At 32.3% G+C, this 26,993-nt stretch overlaps 1 pseudogene; it reads right to left on the reverse strand.

The window, feature by feature from the left end:
* Window positions 1–7,509: 7,509 nt before the first annotated feature.
* On the reverse strand, window positions 7,510–15,144 carry LOC132253145 (disease resistance protein RUN1-like; annotated as a pseudogene).
* Window positions 15,145–26,993: the final 11,849 nt, after the last annotated feature.

Genomic DNA, 26,993 nt, shown 5'->3' on the forward strand with positions numbered 1-26,993 from the left:
TACAAACAACTTGGAGTGAATTCGAGTCTAATTAAACAAGTGAAAATAAATTAAATGAATGCCGTGAGTGCATTAACTTCATTGCCTTTGTGACAAATGTCAATAGATAACCTCCCTTAAAAAACCTTTAAGTGAGTTAAGTGACTTCGATGATAATGACATGAGTTTTCACATAGCTTCTAAGATACTATACAAGGAATGTTTAAGCCTAAAAAAGGAACATGTCAAGACAAATTCCTACTATGAGTGATTATAAAAGTCATTTAGTAAAGTTATCTAATTAATGATCCATGTCTAACATAATATGTGTCAATACGAAAGTTGTGAGCTCAATCACTCCTATGAACTCAAACCTCATTATATAATATAGCAACCATGCATTGCAATGACCAAAAGAGATTGCACACTTTCTTCTATGATTATAATGTTTTATTTTTTATTTAATTTGAAAGGGATTAATAACCATAAACTCCAATGCCTTCCTAATCCTATGCACTTAATAAGGTTTGCTAAAACAGTTGCTCATTCCTTCACAAGATGTTTTACTATCTCCATGGATTTTGCTGAAGGTCTACCACCTTTCAAAGGAAAAAAAAAAAAAAAACTATAATGGTTGTTCTCATACAGTAAAATCTCTTTTGTCCCTTATCATACCCTTAAAAAACCTCTACAATAGCTTGACTTTCATGGAAAAACATTGTCAAGTTGCACTTATTATCAATACTTGCATATGTTCTAGTTAAGTAAATATCCATGCACACAATTAAATATTAAAATAAAACTTTGGTAAATAAATTAATTTTAATTATCTTTTTTTTTTTTTTTTACATTCTACATTAGTCTATTTAGATTAAATTGACTGTTTTATTCTACTTATCCTAGTTTAAGACTATACATACTTTCTTATGACTTACCTTGCTTGTGAAGACTCAAAGTTGTAACAAAATCAACTTGGGAAAATACAAGTATTGTGAGCTATGAAGAGGATAATGACTTTTAGGAAGGCATAAAGTTGAGATTAGGAAATTGAAAATTGAGTGTTTAGTTTAATTGAAAAATAGAATTCTAAAGTTGAGCATTTAAGCACCCTAATCAATCACTCAAGTATTTCTTAAGAGTGGACAGACGTTGACAAGGGTTGCTCAAGCTTTACTTGAAAGGTGCTTGAGCATTCAAGCCCTAAATTACTCAGTTTGGACAATTGGCAAAGTTTCCAATTTTAGTCATTTTACAAATTTGTGGTTTTTGGAAAATTATCATTTTGAAATCTTGTCCTATGTGCACTAGGTTTCACCCAAGTGTGTGTGTTTATATATATAAATTGTGATTTGTTATTTGATCGTGATGTACCTTAAGCCTACGGTCATTACTTTTTGCTTTTAACCCAAAACTCTCAAATTGATTTGCCAATGTTCAAGGCTTTGTGGTAGACTCTTGCATCCTACTTAAGGCATTGAGGAGTCTACTACGGAGCATAAAAGTTTTACATCATCAACATGAAGTTAGGAGTAGGTATTAGAGTGTAAGTCTCATAGAGTAGCAACTATCAAATAAATTTATGAACTTAATTCTTCATGATTAAGGGATATTTTACCTCTAGAATCTCTGATCCCATGATTTTTTACATCCATAAAGTCTCTAGGAGACTTTGTGAGAGGTTTTCCATGTATATTGCGTATTTCCTTGTGTGAGTAGAGTTACTGAATTATTTAATAATTACCAATCTAATTAAAAAATTCATAAAAAATATTGGTAATTTTTAGGCTAAAATCTAAGAACTACCTATACAACCCATCAACTACCCCCACCATAGGTAGTTTCATGGTATGAGATATTAAACTTTCATTTTCAAATTTGATTTAAGTGATTTTTAAAAATATAAAACCATCAAGATAATTTTTTATCCTTTGTTGTAAATAAAATAAGGAAAACATGATCATCACTTATATAAAAATATAAAACCATCAAGATAATTTTTTATCCTTTGTTGTAAATAAAATAAGGAAAACATGATCATCACTTATATTTTTTTAATAAAATTTATAATTAAATATGATAAAAACATACATTTATAAATATATATTTTTAAAAAAATAATTATATATTAATTTTTTTTATATCTTTGAATATATCAAAATTAGTTGGATTATCATTTTAATATTAAAGACGTCTTCAAGTTTTGAAAATTATTGTCACGTATTACAAATGTTATCATAAATATGTTCTTTTTTTCAATAAAATAACTTTAACAAATACGTTATTACTCATTTTATCATTACTTAATGTTTTTTTTTTCTAGCATTTCTGTGTTTTGATCAATTTTTATCTCATTAATTTTTTTGACTAAATTTTTGTCTAATAAATTTGATACTTCTAAAAATTCAACAATTGATATTTTTATAATTTATAATATTTTAATCTCTACAAGGCGAAATTTAAATAAGGAAATCAATCCAACATTGAAATCAATGAATTAGTATTTTTCCCTTGGCTTGAATAATCTTATACAAAACTATTAGTGCTTTGGGTATCCCCTCAAAGTGATTGTCTTTCTTCTCCCAATTTTCATTTTTGAGGTCCTAACATGTGAATCAACTTCCAAGTAAGAAGCTTCATATCAAAGTGATTCCAAAGCAATTCAATGTGACATCAAGCTATGGAAAATCAAGTTTGGATCATGTAGAGATCACAAGAAAGGAGGAGATGAGAGATTGAAATTAGAACTCACTTTTCATGAGATGGTTCACTTGTATATTGATAATTGATTTAGTAGTTTGGTAGTCGGGAATGCTCTAACAGCTTTTCACCTTGAGACAAGGTTTTCCACATAAATGATTTGTGTTTAATTGTGTGATTGCTTTTCAGCTCTATAACATAATCATACAAAGATTTCTCCACTAGGGGGTGTTAGTTGGAAAGCTGACCTGTTACCTTAACTTCGTACTTTTTAGAGCACTGGTTGTTGAGGCCTCTAAGGCTAATGGACACTTGCGTGTTGATCCCAATGCATAGGTGAAAATTGAACCAAGATGGGTAGGAGTGTGAGTTAAAATTCTTTGGCTGGCAACCTTGAAAAGTTTGATGGTAGAGGGACAATGGTCAAGATTACTGTAGCATCACTATGGATTCTTATTTGTTGCATTAAGGGCTTAAAGCAGGACGACCTTGTCCTGTATGCTGCGTGATGACAAACTAGAGGGGGAGGGGGAATGTTTTCACAAGGATCCAATAATAGTAGGACCTTTGCTTAATACATCAAAGAGCCTTTGGTGCTTTGGTGCTCTAATGTGATGGTGATGTTGGTTTTTATTTTATTTTATGTTATTTTTTTATTTTTTAACTTTTTTCTGAAAGCAATTTACTTTTAAATTTCATATAATTTGTTTTTAGATTTTTTTGTTAACTTATTACTTATTTATTATATTTTTTTTTAAGTAAATAGAAAAAGTCAAAATGTTTGGCTTTTTCTCAATGCTAGAATTAGCCTGTTGGTTTTTCTCTACTTTTTAATACTTAATAGAAATGAAATATATATAAAAAAAAACAAATAACTTAATACTTAACTCTTCTAAGTGCTATTTAGTTTTAAGTTCTATTCAGAATTAAATTAAGAAACAAACACTAGCTAAGTCAAAGCTCCTTTGCTTGATACATCAAAGCTCTAGGAAATGTTGTGGGAAGTTCAGAAAGAGGGAATAATTGTCTGTAGCCTCACACAGATATGCACCAAAGGTGCAAATTGCTTGACTACATGATGAGGTAAATGCCCTTGATGATGGTCTTGAATTTAGGGACTTATAGAAGAATGGGCTTAACTTAATGATTGCTGGAAGATTGGAGACACAAAAGGTAACAATCATGTGAGTGTTTCTCCAAAAGCCGCTATTTGGAGCAAAAGCCAGGACATTGGTCGTAGGACTAGGTGTTTTACTTAGAGGAAGAGTTCAATATGGGCCACAAAGTGCACTTGGTCTCATTTCAAAGATTCTTACTTGTAAACTAGCTGCTACTCCTACTCATGTTGGTCCAACCTTGCCTCAATCTGATGGGGAGCCATTTCCTGATGCCCCTTCACAACATTGTCATTGCTCTGCAATATGTCATCATTATTCAACCAAACCTATCTTTTGTTGTTAATAAGTTTGCTAGTCCATGTCTCAGCCTACTTTTTCCCTTTGGTTAGTTGTGAAACACATTTTGCATTATTTAATAGGATTTTTTTTATCAGTATTATTTTACAAATGGTTGATTCTCTTCATCTTCAAGCTTATTCCGATGCAGTGCCTCTTGTCTTGATGAGAAGAAAAGCCCCCATGGTTATTGTGTCTTCCTTAGGCCAAATTTGGTTTTTAGTTCTCTACTAGGTAATGGGTTATTTCAAGGAGTAGTGTTAAATTAGAATATTGTGGCATGGTTACTTCAATTCCTGAGCTCACTTGAATCTAATCTATGCTTTAGGAATTATTTATAGCATAGGTTACGCCTCCATTTTTGTGGTGTGATAATCAAAGTACTACTTATCTTACTACAAATCCTTTCTCTCATGCTTGCTCTAAACATATTGAACTTAATCTCCATTTCATTTGTGGCAAAATGTTATATAATGATCTTGTTATTGAATATATTCCCTTTATTGATCAACTTGCCGATGTGCTTACAAAGCATTTTCCAAGCACATTGTTGTTCACCTTTTGTAGTAAGCGTTATGTTGTTTCCAAATTGATTAGCTTCCAAGGGGATGATAAATAGTAGATTGCCACCTCAACTCAACTTCTAGAATAATCTATTAGTCATAGCAACTATTTGTTACGGATGCATATTAGGTACCTTTGTTTTGTTCATCTAGTGAATTACACATGAAACACTGATATAAATATTTAACATCAAAAGCTCATGAGTAGGGCAATTTTTTTAGTTTATTTTTTAGAATTTACAATTCACTTCCAAAGCCTATAAATAACAAATTGTTAAAACATTTTTACTGACATATTTTTTTTCCTCAAAACCTAAAAACGACAAATTTTTGAAATATTGGACATACTTTTTTTTTTTTTCCTATCACACTTTTGTATTTGATTTCATGATTTTAGCAATAAAAAGGAACCGATTGCTTAAGTTATTGATTTTGAAATGTCTGTATTTTATTTTGGTTTATTAAATTACATTTAAATTGCTTTGGTTTATGAAACAATTCCAATAAATTCTAAATTCATCCCAACATAGAAAAAAAAATAGAAGAAATATTTTGACTAGAGTTAATTATGCTGATTTGAGATTAGGGATGATTTTATATGAATTTATTGCATTTTCAAGATGTTTCCATCAAGAATTAATATTTATCAATGAGTATTGATACAAAAGCATTGAGAAAAACCTTTGAAGGAATGATCTTTCTCTATTTCATAATATAACAAGTTTACATCTTAGCCTATTTATAGTAGAACAAGAAGGTCACATCAAATGAAGAAAATCAAGGAATTAGTCTACAATTAAGGAGCAAATGGTGGAGCTAATAATGCTAAGGAGTAAATGGTGGAGCTAATAATATTAACAAGTATGATTTTTAATTTTTATGGAGGAAAGAAAGGATTGATGCCATTGAAGGACCAACTATTCCCCTCCATGTAATAAAGGTTATGCTTTTTATATTATATTATTTCTTGATGCATTTTTTTTTTTCATTTTTCTTGGATAGCTTGGAGTTTAATATTATTTTTGGAATATAAAATTTAGTTCAGAGAATCAGAAAATGCAATGAAATTGAGAATATACAATTGAATTTAAACTAGAATTTTAATTTTAATTTGGGGCCAGAATAATTAGCCCTAACATTAATTTCATCAGGCTCTTCCGCTAGTAACTTTTTCTCCTATAGATTCTTTCCAATATCATTTGACACCATGTCTTGAAAGTGTTTTCTGTATTTGGGTTCATACCTGCCAACTATAAATCATAATAAAGCATATGGTGAGTCAAATGAGCTACATATTAATGACAAGAGCAGCATGAGGAAAGTTTTATAATGCTTTTTGCAGGCAAATGGCAGTAAATTTTATACTTGAAGCACATTATCACTATATACTTAGGTATCCATGTAAATAAAGCAATATCTTAGTGAGGGCTTCCAAGCTCCACACTAAGTATTATTGTCATGGAAAAGATTATGTAAGGATGGTAATTCTTTATAAAATCAACCAATAAATAGGATTCCAAAATGAGATGAAACTAGTGAGTTTCAATTGATATCAATCATATTCTAGGTTGATGATAAAATTGCCAACCTAAATTCATATGCTTAGAAGGTTATGTCACTTTTGGGATTTGGACTATAGGTCGGTATTGTTGGAAGTTATTAACATATTTGGTTACTATATTTAAATTATATATTTAGTCACTGATATTTTTTGTTCAAATTTCATAAAATTCAATTGCTGATATTTTTATAATTTTCAATATTTTAAACCTTGGTCACCATTAGTGAGTGCCTTTTAAAAAACTCACCTTGGTTTTATGACCCTTAAGAAGATGTTGAACATATTAGTCCTATGGCATATATCAATTCAACCTCTCAAATGTCTCCAAAATACACTTGATCTTCCATGTTTCTTTCATAAAAATGAAACTTGGTGAGAACTCCATTCCTCAAAACCATCTTCCTGACATTGCTGATAGTGGGAAGTCAAGCTAGGAACTTGATCAACTTTGAAAGAAAAGTATGCTGAATTCATTTACACTCAACCTTCAAGACAAGATTGAACTTGAGTAAGTGGGAATGCTAGAACATATTTGAGAAAATATGATTTGATTAGCTAGAAATTGGCAGCATGGGCTTTCACTAAAGGAAACCAGCAGCAAGTAGGTTGCTTATGAAATTCCCTAGAAGGCGAAATTCAACTAGGGAAATCAATGCAACATTGATATATATGAATTAGTATTTTTTTTTCCCCTCAACGTGATCAAGTCTTTCTTCTCCTAATTTTCAGTCTTGAGGTCCTAACATGTGACAGCAACATCCAAGTAAGAAGTTTCAGTTCAAAGGATTTGCTCTGCAGAAGCAAGAAAATTGTATCCCTTCATGGGAATTCTGATTCTGGCCTCTGCAATGGAGAGAACAGCTTGTCACATAGTGTAATTCAAGATTCTTATCATTTCCACCCAAAGAAAGTTTTGAAAGTTACAATTTGCAATGATTATCAAACTCATGTCAAACAAAATATAGAAGAACCAGATTTTATGACTCAAAACATCATAAATGTTAGCAAAAATGCAGTTTTTATCCTAGTACAAAACATCGTAAGTTTCTAAAGCTTATAATAACCAGAACACCGTCAAATTCATTGAAACCAAAAGCAAAAGGCAAAATTCTCCCTGACATCAAATCCATGCAAACCTAAAACAGTAATCAAGGAATTATCAAGTAATTTTGAAATTCAAGCTATTCTTTCCTATTCAACATAAAAACTACTACTAATAGAACTTGAAGGTTATAATGCATAGAATCATTCATACTCAGAAAAAAAGTATGATTGGTGTTTCATCAGGCAACTTGCATTCATCACCCAACACCAACTTTGCTTGATTTTCATAATCAAACTTCCTATATTCACCACCAACTGCTAAAAAAGACACCTAATCAGGAAGGCTTAGTAACAAATTTCAGCAAAATCAAAGGTCGTATTCAAACAAAAATGTCTACCTAAAATATTGAAGAAACAAGAAAGAACGACTCCTTAAAGAAGTTCAGTTGCTTCAATCAATATAACTCAATAAGAGAAAAGATGAAGACTCACCTAAAAGTCGATAGAAATATAATATACAGGCATAATTGGAGGAGTTCCCAAGAATCATCGACAAAAAATACTATCACTAATTTTGAGCATGCATGACCAAATCAACAAAAAAAGAGAATTTTATTGGAATAAAGAGTATGGACGATGGTAGTTATTCTTGAGGACTGATTCTTGCCCAGTCGGGTGTTTATCAAAACATTTATAAAACTTACAACACCTTATACTAGGGTAGCAAAGACAAAGCTATTATAGTATAGTGGCTCTAGGATCCTCCACAGGGATGAGTTTTCTTTGTACACTTAACATTAATGAAAGGAGAAGTGGTGATTTCCTTTTTGGAAGTTAGTTTTAAATGAAAATAAGATTGATTGGAAAGGTTGTTTTTAAGTTAAGCAAATATAAACAATTGAAATTATTATAAAGAGAAAGTCTCTTGGAGCTATGGTTACTAGGATATGGTTACTAGGATCAAGTTCCTGTTGCAAAGTGGGAAATTCCGGATCTTCTCCTCGCATTAGGGACAATAACATAAAGGATGGTTATCTCCCGAACCGGATTTATATTTAGCAAATAAGTTTTGATCCAAAGGATTCTTGAAAAATGGTAGTTGCTTCCCATTAATGGCTTCAAACACTAAAGACCCTCATCTTGAACCACCTTCCAATGGCTCGTACTTGATAACTAATGGACATCCATGGATCTAGCAATAAGCATCCATAGAATCCTAACAACTTACCAAGTATTGGCCATTCAAGGTGATTCTAAGGGATTAAAGCTGAAACTTGAAATATAAACCATTAATGATACACAACTACCTTCATTTAAAGCAAGGAAAACTCCCACTTTTGCATCCGGGTCCTTTACCTAGCTTCCATCACTCCAAGAAACGTGAAACTTAGCCACTCATCCTCTGAGAAATCATCCTCAGAGGGTGTTTGGCTAGAGAGAAAGTGAAGAGAAAATGAGAAGGAAAGGCAAAGAAAACTCCCGTCTTTTCAAAATATCTAAAACATAATATCTAACATATCATAATCTCTTTTGAGAGGTTTTCCAACCCCTATTTATAGTTCATAAACAAACCCTCCTGTCATTTATCTATTACAAAATGATTAAAAAGGAAAAATTACAGTTCTGGAGAAAAATCTCGAAGGTCGGTGAGCATAAAGTGATTTTCGCACACCCTGCAAAAATTTGGCACACCCTGCTAAAGTTTGGCACACCTTGCCAAATTTTGGCACACCTTGCGAATTTTGGCACACCTTGCGAATTTGATGATTTTTGCCTTGCGAAATGCTCTGTTTTCCTCCATCTTGCTACTAATAGTTTTGGCAAGGGGTTTTGAAGTACTCCAAAGCTCAGATTCTTCATATGCTCCAAACTCTCCCTCAATCTTGGCCTGTTTCAGTGATAAAAAAGCTACCAAAAACACTAAAACTTACCAAAAATTGGTTAGTAACATTTGCTAGGTCCTTAACATGCCAATTGGGATAAAATGTCTAACTACTACTCAAAAGTGCTTAATACAATTAAGTTTAAGCTTATAAAAATGCACTTTTTGAGTAGTAATCAAGGACGCTTGAGCTTGAGCTTGAGCTTGAGCGTGGGATGGTTGGTGGGTCTGTCATTGCTGCCACTATAACTAGAGTCCATTCCACTTCGATTGAATCCTGCTCTCTCACTGCTTCTCTCGACTACATTACAACCCCTACTTTTAGGTTGATTTCTATTTCCTGGATGGATTCCTTCAAGAACTTCTGTATAAATAAGACATACCCCACACTTTTTCACCACATTGGATGCACTTGAGTTGAATCTGTGGGCTACTTCAAAAGAAATCTCAATGTGATTCCAGTCATTGGGGTCATTGAATTGAAATAACCTCAACTAGGAACATGGTTGATAACCCAGCCAGACGTGTTCTGACCCAACATGGTTGCCTTTCCAATGGAAATCAAAAACTAATAGAAGGATTGCTCCTTCTATTAGTTTGCAGTCACTTAGGTCTAAATTTGTGAAGGACATAAAACAAGAAAAGCCAGAAGGCAAACGCAAACCAATCCCATTTGAACCGTTTCTATGCAACAACCAGAATGAAAAGAGAGAACCCAATGATGTAGGTGCTAATCTTTTACATCCAGGATAGATTAATACTTTGAGGTTTCTCAAAAGAACAATTGAATCAGGTGGTTGTGTTATAGCAGTTCCATTTGCATGGGGCTGCGCTAGATGTTGCAGGCTCCCAAGGTTCTTTGGAAAATTGTTTAATTGTGAACAACCAGAGACAATGAGTGTTTCAAGAGATGTCAATGTACACATGCCTTTTGGAAGACTCACAAGATTTTTGCAATTCCTCAGATTCAATAAAACAAGGCCTTTTAGACGGTCAATAGAAGAGGGTAGCCCTTCTATTGATGTTCCATCTAAAAAAAGCTCTTTCAAATTTTCCATTTCCTTCATCATTTCTGGAAAATTCTCTAGTTTTGAACAACTAGAGAGAAAGAGATATTCAAGGGATTCTAATTTACAGACACTTGTGGGAAGACTTAAGATTTTTGCACCTTTTCAGATCCAATAAAACAAGTCCAGTGAGATGCTCAATTGAGGAGGGAAGTTCCTCGATAGCTGTTGAAGCCAAATAAAGCTCCAATAAATGTTCCATGTTACCTTGAATATCTGGAAACTTCTTGAGCTCTGAGCAGCCAGACAAATTAAGAATTTCAAGCGCTTCCATGTCGATGATGCTTGGAAAACTGCTAAGCTTTTTGCAGTTTTTCAAATTCAACAAAATAAGCTTGCTCAGCTTTCCAATAGATGGGTGAACCTTAACCAAACTTTAACAACCATCAAGAGTTAGTTTCTCCAGATTGGGCGCACTAACTGAGATGTCTGGAATTTCAATGAGGCGTTGACAGCAACTCAATCGGATGGTATTTAACTTTTCAAGAAGCTGTAACAGAAAATAATAATAATGGCTTCACTATATAAGCTTTCATGGACTTTAGAGATTAACAAAAGAAGAGACGAATAAATAATCAATAATCATACCATGTCACTTTCCCAAAGTTGTTTTAAGCTACTATAACACATGTCAAGTTCTACAAGGTCCTCTGCATAAAAACTTGATGGCAAAGATTCCAAAGGATATCCTTGCCAATAGAGATATCTTAGCTCATAAGAAGGGAATTCAAAGTCTTTAGACAACTTTACTTTACTGTGCTTCCCCATCGAAGCAAATTCATGATCTGAATAGATTTTGAGCAACCTAAGATTCTTCAGCATTACAAAGGATTCAGTAGTAATGTGTATCGGCTTTGGTATAGACAAGTTCAAGAGTATGCCTTTAATTGCTTCTGTTCCCTGACAAACACTACAAGAAAAAAGCCTTTCATTGATAGTTTTTCACCATCAAGGTAGGGTATATCTGTCAAGGTATGTTACTATTTATATATGTCATCTATGCCAGTGTCAAAAAAAGTTTAAATCTACCTTGACATTTACATATGTCAAGGTTGTTTATATTTCTACCAATGATCAAATCTTTGTTACTATGACATATGTCAATGTTTCTTTCACTTTTGTCAAGGTTCTCGGATTGAAATACCATTTTTCCAAACTCCAAATCCAATCTCCACTGTTAGAATGAAGATCAATGCGTCCCAAATGTGCTCCTAAAATTGCAACTCAATCGGACCACGAATTGACCTCGATCAAAGCTAATGATCAAAACAGTTCGGAGAGAAAAGCCTACCAAAACAAAGGTTCTATTTTTGGCCGAAAGATGACTTTTCAAAACTCTAAATCCGATCTTCACCGTTAAAATTGAAGATTAATGAGTTGTGAACCTCTCCTCCAAATTTCAGCTCGATCAGACCATGGACAAAGTGGCATCGTACCTTTGATGAAATCTGGGTATGATGTAAAAAACCTGCGTTTTTCTCTCTTCTCCTCTATCTCTCTAATGACTGTCGGAAACTCCAAATCCAATCTCCACCGTTCATATTGAAGATACATGAGCCACGAACCTCTCCTCCAAATTTCAACTCGATCCGACCACGGACGAAGCGGGATCGGACATTTGATGAAATCTTGGTATGATGAGAAAAACCTACGTTTTTCTCTCTTCTCCTCTTTCTTTCTAATGACTTTCCAAAACTCCAAATCCGATCCTCACCGTTCAGATTGAAGATGAATGAGTCATAAAACTTTTCTCCAAATTTTAGCTCGATCGGACCACGGACGAAGTGGGATCAGACCTTTGATGTAATCTGGGCAAGATGGAAAAAAACCTGCATTTTTCTCTTCTCTTCTTTCTCTCCAAGAACGGTGGCTCTCCCCCTTCTTCTCCCTTCTTTCTTGTCTTCCAAAAGTTAGGGTTTTCAATGGAGAGTGAAAATTTAGGGTTTTCAGTAAAGAAAATGGCAAAGGCTTGTTGAAGTATGAAATATGTCTTTCCGTCCCTTCCTTTCTCTTTTTATAGGACTTTATAACAAATTCCAAAATACCACGCATGTCCTTTTTCAATAAATTAAAAATAGTATTCTTTATTTCATCTTCCAATAATAATTTTTATATATTAAACTCATAATGAAAATTGATATTAACATTACTAAATTTTTTTATTAAATATTAACTTCCTTAATCAAAATTGATTGTTGTCACTTCAATTTATAATACTTAGTAAGTAAATTAGATATACACATATCAAACAAATTATTATCATTATTGCTTTTATTTAAGTACCTTGAATACATTGACTTATAAATTATCTGTCAAGATTCTATTATATAAGTCATGAAAGAATTCAACAAATTTTATATATGTCATTATTGGTTTAAACAAGTTGTATATGTCATAGTTGTTCATTAAAATAAGCAACATTGACACATATCACCTTAAGTCAAGATAATATATGTCAACAATGACCTTTTTTCTTGTAGTGAAACAAGAGTAGAGGACAAGCAAAATAAATACAAGTAATATTTGTAACCTAAACAAAAATGATATTTTTAAAGCTTATATATTCTAAATATCATTCAAGTTTAAAAGTAGGCTCATTTGCAGTTTGCTCTTACCATTTTTCTTGTTAATACACGACTTACAACCTCAGGATAGCACAATCTGCTCCATTTTCCAGGTTCTTCAGGAAATTCTTGTCCAACAATGTCTTGCCCCATTTGTTGTAACAAATCATGCATCCATATCTTGTTGTCTACGATACTTATGAGACACTTATCACCAAGTACTCGTATTCCACTCTCTGCATAGAAGTTACAAGCCTCTAGGATTCTAGTAACAGAATCTTTATCCTCTCCATTAAAGAAGCAAGCAACATCTAGGAATATCTGTTGTTGTGGGCAATCTAATTCATCATAACTTCTCTTAAGCACACATTGAATTTCTTGGTTAGGTTCCCATTCTAGTTTATGCAATTCACTTTCCGATTGACGTACTGTCTTGCCATATAGGAAACAACCCAAAACTTTAAGACCTAATGGCAAAGCATTAACATAATGTACCACAAAATTTGAAAGTGTTTCATAATCTTCCTTGGGGTGGTTCTATTTAAACATATTCCAACAAAAGAGTTCAACAGCTTCCTTGTGATCTAATTTCTTAGCCTCATATAATGAATCCACTTCATGCACCTCCAACAAATGCTTAGCTCTAGTTGTTACAATAATTCTACTTCCTGGACCAAACCAATTATGATCACCAGCTAAGGCTTTCAATTGGTTCAAATCATCAACATCATCAAGCACAAGAAGAACCTTTTTAAATTAAGCAGAGCCTATCTTTTATCATATGGATCCCTTCATCAACAGTGCTTATAAAGTTCTTCCCTCTTGGCAAGATATCATGAAGGAGTTGCTTTTGTAAATGAAGTAGACCCTGGCTTTTGGAATCCTCTCTAACATTTGCAATAAAGGTAGTAATCATGAATTGAGCAACAATTCGATTATATAAAACTTTGGCAATGGTTGTCTTACCAATTCCTCCAAGTCCATAGATCCCAACCATGTGAACATCATTTGATATTGAGTCCATCATCCGTGGAAAAATTTCTTCCATTTCTTCCAAATGATAATCCATCCCAATGAGGTTCTTGTCAACATGTAAGAGTTTATGACTAAATCTCATCCAAATAACATGAGTAATATCCTTAATATAATCCGCCTCAGACCAGCCACTAGCAAGGCATATACATGGATGAGCCAACAGAGTAACAAATATTAGAAAACATGAACTAAATTGATTATGCTTAGTTTCATTTATAAACCTCGACTTATGGGCAAATAGAATGCATTAGGGGTAAAAGAATGAATACATTATATCGCATACTTAAGTGTTTTCATTATGTTGAGTATACATTACAACAAAGATCAATAAGTTGAAAGCATGAAATCTATTTAGCTAGCATGAACTACATGATCTACAATCCTTAGACAATCAGAGATATTATTCTTAGATGATCTTTAACCATTTTTTCAAGCACCCCATTAGAGCATCGTAGAAAAAGGGCTTCTAAATATAGTCCTTTAATTATCTCTGATATAATTAGCAAATTATACATTTTAAAGGTACGAATCCCTGATCTCATCCAATCTAAAGGTACGAATCCCTTTCTGATACAAAGCTGCATAGAGATGATCTGTGAAATTGTATCTGGTATCTTCACCCTTAAAGCTCAAGAAAACTTCATAATCCCATGAACGAATAGAAGTACAAGTAGAAGATGCCCTTCGTCGATCCATCCCAACAAGGTTCTTCTCAACATGCAAGGATTCCCGATTTAAACTCTTCCAAACAGTGGAAGTAATCTCCTCAATAACATGAGCCTCAGGCCTGTAAGTGGTAAAGCATGACACAAGTGGCGAGTCAACAGTTACAAACACCAGCAAACTTGAAGTACACTGGATTATATATGCTTTCAGCTTTATTTAGAAAACCAGAATTATGGGCAAATAGAATGCAGTGAAGGAATAAGGTTGGAACACTTGGATCACATATTCAGGTGTTTTCATTTTGCCAGAGTAGGCATAACAATGAAGATCAATAGTATGAAAACATGTAATGTTTTTAGCTGGCATGAGCTACACGTTTTTCAATCCTTCAACAACAAGGAATATTAGACTTGGGCAATCCTTTGTCATTTGTTCAAGCTCCATTAGAATACCATAAATAAAGAGGTCTTCTACGGAAACCGTTCTCCTTTATTCATCTTTTCTGACCTCCATCCCGCACAGGAAGGGCAATCATCTTCACCCATAAAGCTCAAGAAAACATCGTAATTCCAACTAGGAGTAGAAATAGAAGAAAAAGACGCTCTTTGACTTTGAGGGTTTGCAAAAGCCATCCACTCTTTAGTATGAGACGTCACTCAACTTAGCTTAAATTGCAGGAGCGGCAAGAAATTGTAGGAAAATGCTGGTGGGTAGAAAAGATAGGGATGAAGTCTGGCTTGGAAGGTGGGGATGCTGTGTGCTAAAATTCTTGTGAAGGTCTCCAGTGGATGTATCATGTATCAAATATAAAAATGGATTTCAATATTTTTAATTATTATCTTATTTTAAATGTAAGAAAGAAGTTTGATTCCAGCTACCGCCCATACACCTTCATGAGATGCCTACGAAAAAAATTGGCTTTAACATAATACAAGGATCTTTGACTTTTTATTTATTTATTTATAATTAGGAGAAGAGCTTACAAAGTAAAATACCTTTCAATATTTTTAATTATCATTTTATTTTAAATGTAAAATAGAAGTTTGATTTAATTTGAGCTACCGCCCATCTACTTTCATGATATGCTTACAAAAAAACCTAGCTTTATAATAATACATGTGATATCCCACATCGGATAGGGGAGAATGTTCCTGGCGCTTTATATGTAGAGGCTCCTCTTAACCAAGTAGACGCGTTTTAAAGCCGTGAGGGCCCTCTTGGGCCCAAAGCGGACAATATCTACATGGTTGGGTGCGGGTCGTTACAAATGGTATCAGAGCCAATCCCCGACCCCGGTGTGGGGGTTTGTTTGGCTCCGTAAGGGGTGTTGGTCTGTTTGACCCCGCAATCCCGTGGGACACAACGAGGACGTTGTGTCTGCATGGGGGGGGGGGTGTTTGTGATGTCCCACATCGGATAGGGGAGAATGTTCCTGGCGCTTTATATGTAGAGGCTCCTCTTAACCAAGTAGACGCGTTTTAAAGCCGTGAGGGCCCTCTTGGGCCCAAAGCGGACAATATCTACATGGTTGGGTGCGGGTCGTTACAATACAAGGCTTTGACTCTTTTTATTTTATTACGAGAAGAGCCTACAAAGTAGAGTATCCTTCAATATTTTTAATTATCATTTTATTTTAAGTGTAAGAAAGAAGTTTGAATCGAGCCACTGCCCATCCACCTTCGTGAGATGCTTATGAAAAAATCTGGCTTTGGAATAATACAAGGCTTGGACTTTTTGTTTTTATTTTTTATTTTTTATTTTTATTAGGAGAAGAGCCTACAAAGTAGAATACCCTTCAATATTTTTAATTATCATTTTATTTTAAATTTAAAAGAGAAGTTTGATTTAATTTGAGCTACCGCCCATCCACCTTCATGAGATGCTTACGAAAAAAATTGGCTTTAGAATGATACAAGCCTTTGACTTTTTATTTTATTTTATTAGGAGAAGAGCATAAAAAGTAGAATACCCTTCAATATTTTTAATTATCATTTTATTTTAAATGTAAGAAATGAGTTTGATTCAAGCTACCGTCCATCCAATTTCATGAGATGCTTACCAAAATAACTGGCTTTAGCATAATACAAGGGTTTGACCTTTTTTTTTCTTTTTAATTTTTTTATTAGGAGAAGTGCCTACAAAGTAGAATACCCTTTAATATGTTTAATTATCATTTTATTTTAAATGTAAGAAATAAGTTTGATTCGAGCTATCGCCCATCCAATTTCAAGAGATGCTTACCAAAAAAATTGGCTTTAGCATAATACAAGGCTTTGACTTTTTTTATTAGGAGAAGTGCCTACAAAGTAGAATACCCTTTAATGTGTTAAATTATCATTTTATTTTAAATGTAAAAAGGAAGTTTGATTCAAGCTACTGCCCATCCACCTTCATGAGATGCTTATGAAAAAAACTGGCCTTAGCATAATACAAGGCTTTGACTTTTCTATTTATTTATTTAATTTTATTAGGAGAAGAGCCTACAAAGTAGAATACCCTACAATATTTTTAATTATCATTTTATTTTACATGTAAGAAAGAAGTTTGATTCTAGCTACCGCCCATCCACCTTCATGGGATGCCTACGAAAAAAGCTGGCTTTAGAATAATACATGCCTTTGACTTTTTTTTTTTTTTTTTTAGGAGAAGAGCCTACAAAGTAGAATACCCTTCAATGTTTTTAATTTTCATTTTATTTTAAATGTAAAAGAGAAGTTTGATTTAATTTGAGCTACCGCCCATCCACCTTCACGAGATGCTTACGAAAAAAATTGGCTTTAGAATGATACAAGTTTTTGACTTATTTATTTATTTATTAGGAGAAGAGCCTACAAAGTAGAATACCCTTCAGTATTTTTAATTATTATTTTATTTTAAATGTAAGAAATAAGTTTGATTCGAGCTACTGCCCATCCAATTTCGTGAGATGCTTACCAAAAAAACTGGCTTTAGCATAACACAAGGCTTTGACTATTTTTATTTTATTTTATTTTATTTTATTTATTAGGAGAAGTGCCTACAAAGTAGAATACACTTTAATATGTTTAATTTTCATTTTATTTAAAATGTAAAAAAAAGTTTGATTTGAGCTACCATCCATCCACTTTCATGAGATGCTTATTAAAAAAAATGGCTTTAACATAATACAAGGCTTTGACTTTTTTATTTTTTTATTTTTAATTTTTTTTATTAGGAGAAGAGCCTACAAAGTAGAATACCCTACAATATTTTTAATTATCATTTTATTTTAAATGTAAGAAAGAATTTTGATTCCAACTACTGCCCATCCACTTTCATGAGATGCCTACGAAAAAAACTGGCTTTAGCATGACATATGACTTTGACCAAACTAGGATTTTTAGGAGAAGAGCTCTACAAATTCGTTTGAAAGATGAACCGTAATGATCTTTAAAACCAAACTTTGTAACATCTTTAGAAAAATTTGATCACAACCTAATCAACTTTATATTATAAATACATTTTTTAACTAGACAATCTTCTATTTTATTTATTTCCTATAAATATGATGATAATAGTAAATATTTAAATTTTAAGATAACTTCCAAATATCCTTCATTAATAATGTAATAGAATTAGAAATATTACTTTTTTTTTATTATAACAATCTATTACTATTTTTGAATCACCTTCAAACCCATTATTCTTATTAGCTAATACACTATCTCTTAAAATCATACATTCCATAATAATTATTGAAGAGTTGCTTATATGCCTACTTGCAATCATTTTTATAGTTCTATTAGTGTTTCTAATAACCTATATATCCTAATGCACTTTTATTCTTTATCCTTGAACCATCAAAATTTAATTTGAATCTTTCATTAATTAGAGGAATCCAACAAATCCCTTTTTCAACTATTTAAAGTACATTGCGTCCTTTGTTTTAAAGATAGGAATCAACCATTCCACCAAACTGGCTTTAACATACAGGTTCTCATGCCCATATATCTATTGTCTCCAAGAAAGAAAGAAAGTCATGAAATCCTATAAAATTGATTTGATTTTTTTTTTTTTTTTTTTTGGGCATTGAGTGTAAACAGATTAACCCACCGATCAAATAGTAACATATATTTATATATAAAATTTAATTTTTAAAACATAAAATTTATTTTTAAAAAATAATTAAATATACTTATCTAAAATATTTTTTTTTATCTAGACTTTATTTTAAAAAAAAATTATTTATAACATGAAAAGATTTTATTTTACTAATGGACCGATTGCATTAAGGCCTATGAATTTTTAGCAAGCAAAAATAGGAACTTTCTAAGATTCATTTTTCATACTCTCGTCATATTCTTAGTATCCGGACACATTTTTCAATAAAATCTATTACTATTCTAGAACACGTGGATGAATAACTTACTTATGTAATCAAAATAAAAATATCACAAAAACAAATAAAAATTTAAATTTAAATTATTCAAAGGAATGAAAAATAGATTATGATAAAAAATGAATAATAAAAAAGAATATTGATTCGTCCCTAGCAGCGACAGTGGCAATGGCACCATCTGATTCGGGGTTCGATCCCCGGCAACGGCGCCATTTGATTCGTCCCTAGCAGCGGCAGTGGCAATGGCACCATTTGATTCGGGGTTCGATCCCCGGCAACGGCGCCATTTGATTCGTCCCTAGCAGCGGCAGTGGCAATGGCACCATTTGATTCGGGGTTCGATCCCTGGCAACGGCGCCATTTGATTCGTGCCCACTTGGTGTCTCAGCTGATTCGTGTCCAGCTAGTGCTCCTTGATTAAGGGAGTAATCAACAAAATTTATAACCTATTACACCATATACTAGGGTAGCAAAGACAAAGCTACTATAGCATAGTGGCTCTAGGATCGTTCACTGGGATGGGTTTTCACTTTGCAAATGATATTAATTCAAAGTTGAATTGGTGTCTTTTCATTTCAAGGTTAGCTTTAAAAGAAAACATAAAGATGCTTTAATGAAAAAGGTTTAGATTTAAACTAACCACAAATAGTAACTGATTTTACTTACAAAGAAAAGATGTTTCTTGGAGTTCAGATCACTAGGCTCAGGTTCCTCATGCAAAAAAGGAGAGTTCCGGTCACTTGTTTCTTTTCCTCGCATTAGAGAATTAACATATAGTTCCTTCTCCAACCGGTGTTATACAGATGTTTCCCATTAATGGGTTCAAACACTAAATCCCTCTCACTGATGCACCTTGCAATGGCTCATACCTCTCACCTAGCACTTGCCATTCAAGGAGATCTTTAACCTTGGATTACCCGTCAAAAGCTCGCAAGAGATAACTAATGGATGTCTCCTTGGAGTCCAAAAGCTTACCAAGTGTTGGCTATTCTAGAAAATCCTACCTTCAAGTCACCTCCCAAAGGCTCGCAAGGGGTAAACTAGTGCATCTCCATGGACGGAAATCACTTGCCTTACCAAGTGTTGGCCCAGGTGACTCTAAGGTGTTTTAAGTTAACTAAAAACATAGAAATCATTAACGGGTTACACTTTCTCTTCATTAAAAACTAAAACAACAAAACTTCCAAATTATGCATGTGGAAACTTACCCGGCTTTCCTTACTCCAAGAGACAAAAAGCTTAGCCTCTCATCCTCTGTGGAAAAATCCTCAGAGTTTGGTTGGCTAGAAAATGAAAATGAAAGAGAAGACAAGAATATATATGAAAAACAGAGCAAGTGCTCTGTTCGTTGATTCTATATATTGGATTACATCTATCTCCCATCCCCTTTTACAGTGGATGCAAGAGAGTTTATATAGGAAGGTAATTTACCCTTCCTTGGATACTTCCTAGCTAAGGAATTACATGAGAGGTTGAATACAAGGAGAAAATGGAAATTTATACAAAAATATCTGATAAAAAAATATCCAAAAGAGTCGGTGGCAAATATCGGGAAGCATTAAGGACCATTTCGCAGGTGAAAATGGTGTTTGCGAGATTTCGCAGACACTCAAGAGGGCTGTGAAATATTTTCGCAACAACAAGTTAAACTCGCAGGGCTGCGAAATTGGCTTCCACCTTGAGGTTCTCAGCGTTCCAGCTTGCGGAATGTATCGGGTAGCTTTAGGAGGAATTCCATAGCACTGTACAAAAAGGCTGCGAAATTCTCGCAACAAAAGGCTGATTTCGCAACACTTTAGAGTGATTGACTTGCAGTGGCTGTAACTTCTTCGTTTCAACTCCGAATCGTGCACCGTTTGAAGCATTGGATTCTTGACTTCCTGAGCTTTGAAATGGTATATAGAATGTAGAAAATGGACTTCGGGAAGTGCTCCAAAAGTGCAAAAGAAGACTGCAGCTGGCTTTCCTCTGTTTTCTTCACTCTGTTTTTCCTTTCTCCAGTGCTCTTTCCTTGCATATTTTGAACGACTTTGGCAAAGGACTATGAGGCTCCAAAGCTTGGTTTCTTCATGAATTTGAGCTTCCAAAAGCTTTGCCATGGATTCCAAATAACTCTCCTCAATCTTGGATTGTTTTGGTGATCAAATTACTAACAAAAACACCAAAACTTACACAATTTGATTAGAAATGATTGCAAGGGTCCTTAACATGTTAATTGAGTTAAAAGGCAATAACTACTACTCAAAAGTGTTTAAAAGGATTAATTACAAGCTATCAAATAGCACTTTTTGAGTAGTAATCAAATATTAAATAGATTTTATAAAATATTTTATGTGAATTTAGATAATAAAAATTTCATTACATATTATTTTTTATTTATTTATAAATTTAACTTAAGATTTATACTTTTTTTTTTGGAGGCAAATTCTCTGTTTTTTACTAGATTTTCTTTTTTAAAAATATTAGTAAATATAGCTTTTTTTTTTTTTTTAATTAAAATTTGAGTGGGACCATGGGCTTACCCTGGAGAGAGAAGAAAAAAGGAAGCTAAGAAGAGGTACAAACAGTTGTACCATTAGTAGGTTTCTTTTACCCTATAGGAACCATAGAATTTTCCTTATTGTTAACCATAAAATGTAAAGTTTGTAACATAAAATAATATTTATGGAAACATGCTACTTTTTACTATAAAATAAAATTTGTGATACCATATAGTTTTGGTACAAAACAACTTCATAGAAAAAGTCAATTTTTTTTTCTATTAAGAAAAAAAGAGTTATGGGAATAGGTCCCTTTTTATCATGAAAACCACCTTTAACCATAATATGAAATTTTTAGTGAAGTCAACGATCTCATTCTAAAAACAAGAAACCCAAAATAAAAAAAATAAAAAAAAGAAGATTATTACCATTAACCTTCTCCATGTAGTTCTTGGGAAACATTTTATATACATGCCCATATTAATGAAAAAAACATTTAGGGTACATATCAACAAGGGTTGTCTTTAAACCAAGAAAAATGGATGCACTATGTCAAGATTGATAAACAAAATGATTTAATAAGAGGAAAGAAATATTATAACAAAACATTACGAAAAAAAGAAAAAACTCACATTGCCACTACCCATTAAGGAATGATTATATTGGGAATCAATGTAGTAATTCTAAGATTATGTTTGGTTTTTGAAAAATAATAAGGAAAGAAAAAAAATGATAAAAAATTATTTTCTCATGTTTGATTGTTTCATGAAAAATTCTAATATATATATATATATAATTAAAACTAGTTAGCAAATTATACATTTTAAAATTATTTAATCTTTATATCGATAAGTTAAAATATATAACAGGAGTTTGAAGCAATAAAAATAATTTATAGAGTTTTAATCTATTTTTTATTTTCCTTTATTTTTTTTATTTCCTTCCACCATTTCTTTGTATTTTCTTTGTATTGCATTTTTCCTCAATTTTTTCAGAAATCAAACATAGTAAAAGAGTCAAAATATAATGTTGAAAGCCCAACAAAATGGCTTTAGTTGCATCACAACAAAACAGACTATTGGCCAATGTTTAGCTCATATTGTAGTGTATCTTATTACATCTTTGATGTTATAAATTGCAATATCAATTTGTTAAGATTGGATAATTCAAATTTCAATGATGTATCAGTGTATTGATTTTCATTTCTATTCTCATCTATCCGTCAAGCGTGCCCCTCCAATTTATGAGCTTGCTCATCCAATTGCCTATATTAGTATTCAACTTGATTTTGTAATTGCCCAATCCTCTATTTAGTTGTAATGATCTCTATATAAGTTGTGTTGAGTAAAGATGTTAATCACCTCACTATGATCAAGTCCTTGAACATAACCAAACTTACTACCAAGAACATCAAAACAAATATCATCTATAGTTATTTGAACTCATCGTGATGAAGGACTCAGAGCCTTAAGTATGCAAATGTTCAATCATCTTTCTCTATAATTCATATGAGCATTATCTCTTACCAAAATTAGAAAGAGAGATTATTTTTATAATTAGATAATTATTTTTATTCATAGTCCAAATAAGCCTTTATCCTAATGATTGGAAGCTCATTCCCCTAAATTCTTAGGAAAGTAAGATAAAACCATAAAAATTTATTTGACACATAAAATGCAATTTATTGTTGAAAAAATATCCATGATGTCTTAATCATTTATCAACTCTATTATCAATTAAATATTTACTAACAATCATAGTTGAAAGTTAATTATAAGTAAAAATTGACATAAGTAAATATAATTAAATTAAGAAAAATTTATATGATAACGATCAAAGGTGAAAAAAAAAAATAAGATCATTAAATTTGGGGAAGAAAAACAAAACCTTTTCTAGATAGGTGAGAAAGTTATAAAAAGACCAAGTCTAAACCCCCCTCCCCCACCTTCAACTATTATCTCAGTATTTGTTCTTGACCTATGTAGTCCACTCACTTGTGTGAATGCTTTCATGAAAATTCTACTGCTCTGACATTAAATGCCATTGACTGCTGAGCATGCAAGAAACTAAATAGTTGGCAAGACTACAAATAAGCAATGATAGGACCACGAAGACACCACGGTGCATGGAAAACCAAGTGACAATACCACTATTCTACTGATAATATTAACAATGGACCAAGACTACAAACATTTAGAGTAGGTTTAAGCAATGATGGGACCACAAAGACACCACACGGCACATGGAAAATGAGTGACAATACTACTCTTCTATTGATAATACAAACAATATACCAAGACTATAAACATTTAGAGTAGGTTTAGCCATTATTTTAGGAAATGCTTCTAATCTTTTTAATACTTAATTTTTTTATTTTTCAAGTATTATAAATTCTAAAATCACTTCCTAAAATCACTATCAAATGCATGAGATTGTGTGAGTCTGAATGAGGTTGTGTGTGAGATCTCCATGTTTCGTTAGATGACAAGTGAGATGCATGTAGCAATTCCTTGACAATAACAACTTTGACTCAAGTGTTCTTGGAAGAATTGTTCACATTCATTGCCATTTTCTTATTATTTCATGCTTTTAGGCCAAAAGTGTACTCAATAAGGTTTGATTATGTGATGATTCATTTATAACAGAATAAATGGATATTCTATTTCATAATGACCAAAAAAAATAAAAATATATCAATGTATTCAATTTTTATTTTTATTTTTGAAAATGAAGGCATTTGTAATTTGAAACTTTTTATGATTAATTAAGAGGATTGTCTTTTCTTTTAAATGATTTGTGAAATGTTTCCTTACTTTGTCTTTGTTGTGACAGTGGAAGCTTTCATGCAAATAAGGTTAATTAAAAAACACAAAGATAAAACGATCACACATATGGTACACAAGGTTTTAACGTGGTTTGACAAACCATGCCCAATGATGAAAAAATCGAAAAATATCACCAAAATATCGATAATATTTCAAATATCAGAGGTGGTTGAAATGAAATTGGCCATCGATTATCGATCAGGGGATTTTCGACAAAAAATCGAAAATATCGGTGATATATTACCAATATTTCGCTAAAAACCCAAAAATTTGTCGAAAAATCATAAATGAGGAGCCAAAAAAATTGCTACAATATAAAAATTAAGGAAGTTCTAATATTTTATAAATTAAAATTAATTTGATAAGATAAATTATTAATAATTTTAATTATTTAAATAAATTAATGTTAGTAGAAAAAGTTGTTACCACATATTTTTAATAAAATTTTAGAAATTAAATCTCAAATAAAATATTTTATATAAATTAATTCAAATTTTCATTTAAAATATAATAAAATATGTTTTAATAAAAGTATTTAAAAAATTTTAAAATAAATGAATATAAATATATTAAAGGAATTTAAGCTATTTTTTTATATAAAAATTTGTCAAATATTATCTTTAATTGTACTTGTGTCAATTACACTAAGTAAACAACTTTAATATGTGTATTATTCCTTAATTTATCATTTTTTTTAAAGTTTTCTTAGCATTTTCATTCATTTTGAATAATTTATGTTCAATCGATATTTGTGTAAAAATATCCACCGATATTTCCAATATATCCGCGTTTATCGATGTTTTAAACCTTGACTATGCCTACATCCACAAATGAGAGAAAATCATTCCACTATACAATAGAGAATATTACAGAGAAGAGAACCAGATATAACCATTGGGTTAGGGAAACATCCCATGTTTCCCCACTCCTTGTATCCATGCCCTACCATGAGCCCTCTCGTTCCTCTAGGTACCTCTCATTCTTCCTCACATCTCTATCCACCTCGTATAGTCTCTATAGGCACATCTCCATCTCATGACTTTTTCCCCTCATGGCCTAGAATATTATAGAGATATTTCCAACAAATTTCCTTATTCTATAAGGAAACTAATATTACAATAATATATTAACTTACAAAAGATTCTGTACAATATTCTTTATTAATTAGGAATTTGGGATAATTTCCAACAATCTCCACCTTGGACCAAATTCCATGAAGTCCATCTTCAATCTCTCCATGAACCAAGTTTTTTTTTTATTTTTTTTTATTTTTTGTATCATATCACCATAAGAGAACAATTGACTTCATCTTCAACTAAAATTCCTTTTGTCTTTGTCTTGTGTGCTCTGTAATATTTTCCTATTTTAGAAATCTTCAACTCAAGCTTTGATACCAATTTGTTGTGACAGCGGAAGCTGTCATGTAAACAAAGTTAATTAAAAAACACAAAGATAAAATGATCATACATAGGTTTTAACATGGTTCGACCAACCATGCCTACGTCCACGGATGAGAGAGAATCATTTGACTATACAATTGAGAACATTATAAAAGATAGAACAAGATTCAACTATTGGGTTCCCAAAAACATCCCATGTTTCCCCACTCTTTATATCCATACCCTACTAGAAGCCCTCTCACTCCACCGGGTGCCTCCCATTCTTCCTTATATCTCTATCCACCTCATATAGTCTTTACATGACCATTTTCATTTCATAACTTTTTCCCCTCATGACCTAGAATATTTATAGGGATATTTCCAACAACTTCCCTTATTCTATAAGGAAATCTAATATTAGAATAATATATGAACTTAGGAAATATTCTATACAATATTCTTTACAAAAAGGAATCTTTACTAATTAGGAATTTGAGACAATTCTCAACAATCTCCACCTTGGACCAAATTCCATGAAGCCAATCTTCAATCTCTCCATGACACATGCTTTTTGTATCATATCACCACGAGAGAGCAATTGACTCCACTTTCAACTAAAATTCCTTTTGTCTTCATCTTGTGTGCTCTTTAATCTTTTACACTTCCAAAAATCTTAAATCTGAAGCTTTGATACCAGTTTGTTGTGACAGGGGAAGCTTTCATGCAAACAATGTTAATTCATGAACACAAAGATAAAATAATCAACACAAACAGTACACGAGATTTTAACGTGGTTCAGGCAACCATGCTTACGTCCATGGATGAGAGCGAATCATTTCACTATATATACATAAAGACCATTATAGAGGATAGAACCAAAACATTACAGAAGACAACCAAATACAACTATTAGGTTCTCAAAACATCCCATGTTTCCCCCTCTTCGTATCCATACCCTACCATGAGCCCTATCACTTCACTGGGTACCTCTCGTTCTTCCTCACATCTCTATCCACCTCGTATAGTCTCTACATGCCCATCTCCATCTCATAACTTTTTTCTCTCATGACCTAAAATATTTATAGAGATATTTCCAACAACTTTCCTTATTCTACAAGGAAATATAATATTACAATAATATATTAACTTACAAAATATTCTATGCAATATTCTTTACAAAAAAGAATCTTTACTAATTAGGAATTTGGGACAATTCCCAATAGTCTTTATATGTTGATGACATTTTATTGGTTGATAATAACACCCATTCTTATGATGAATTGGTGTTTTTCCTTTGCCTTTGTATGGACATAAAGAAGCAAGTTTTGTGCTTAGATTTAAGATCATAAGGGATTGCTCAAAGGCTTTTCAATATGTCTCAAGAGACATACATTAAGAAGATTCTAAAAAGATTTGAGACACACAATTGCAAACCCATAG

Source organism: Vitis vinifera, chromosome 18, assembly GCF_030704535.1.
Source record: "Vitis vinifera cultivar Pinot Noir 40024 chromosome 18, ASM3070453v1".
NCBI lineage: Eukaryota > Viridiplantae > Streptophyta > Magnoliopsida > Vitales > Vitaceae > Vitis > Vitis vinifera.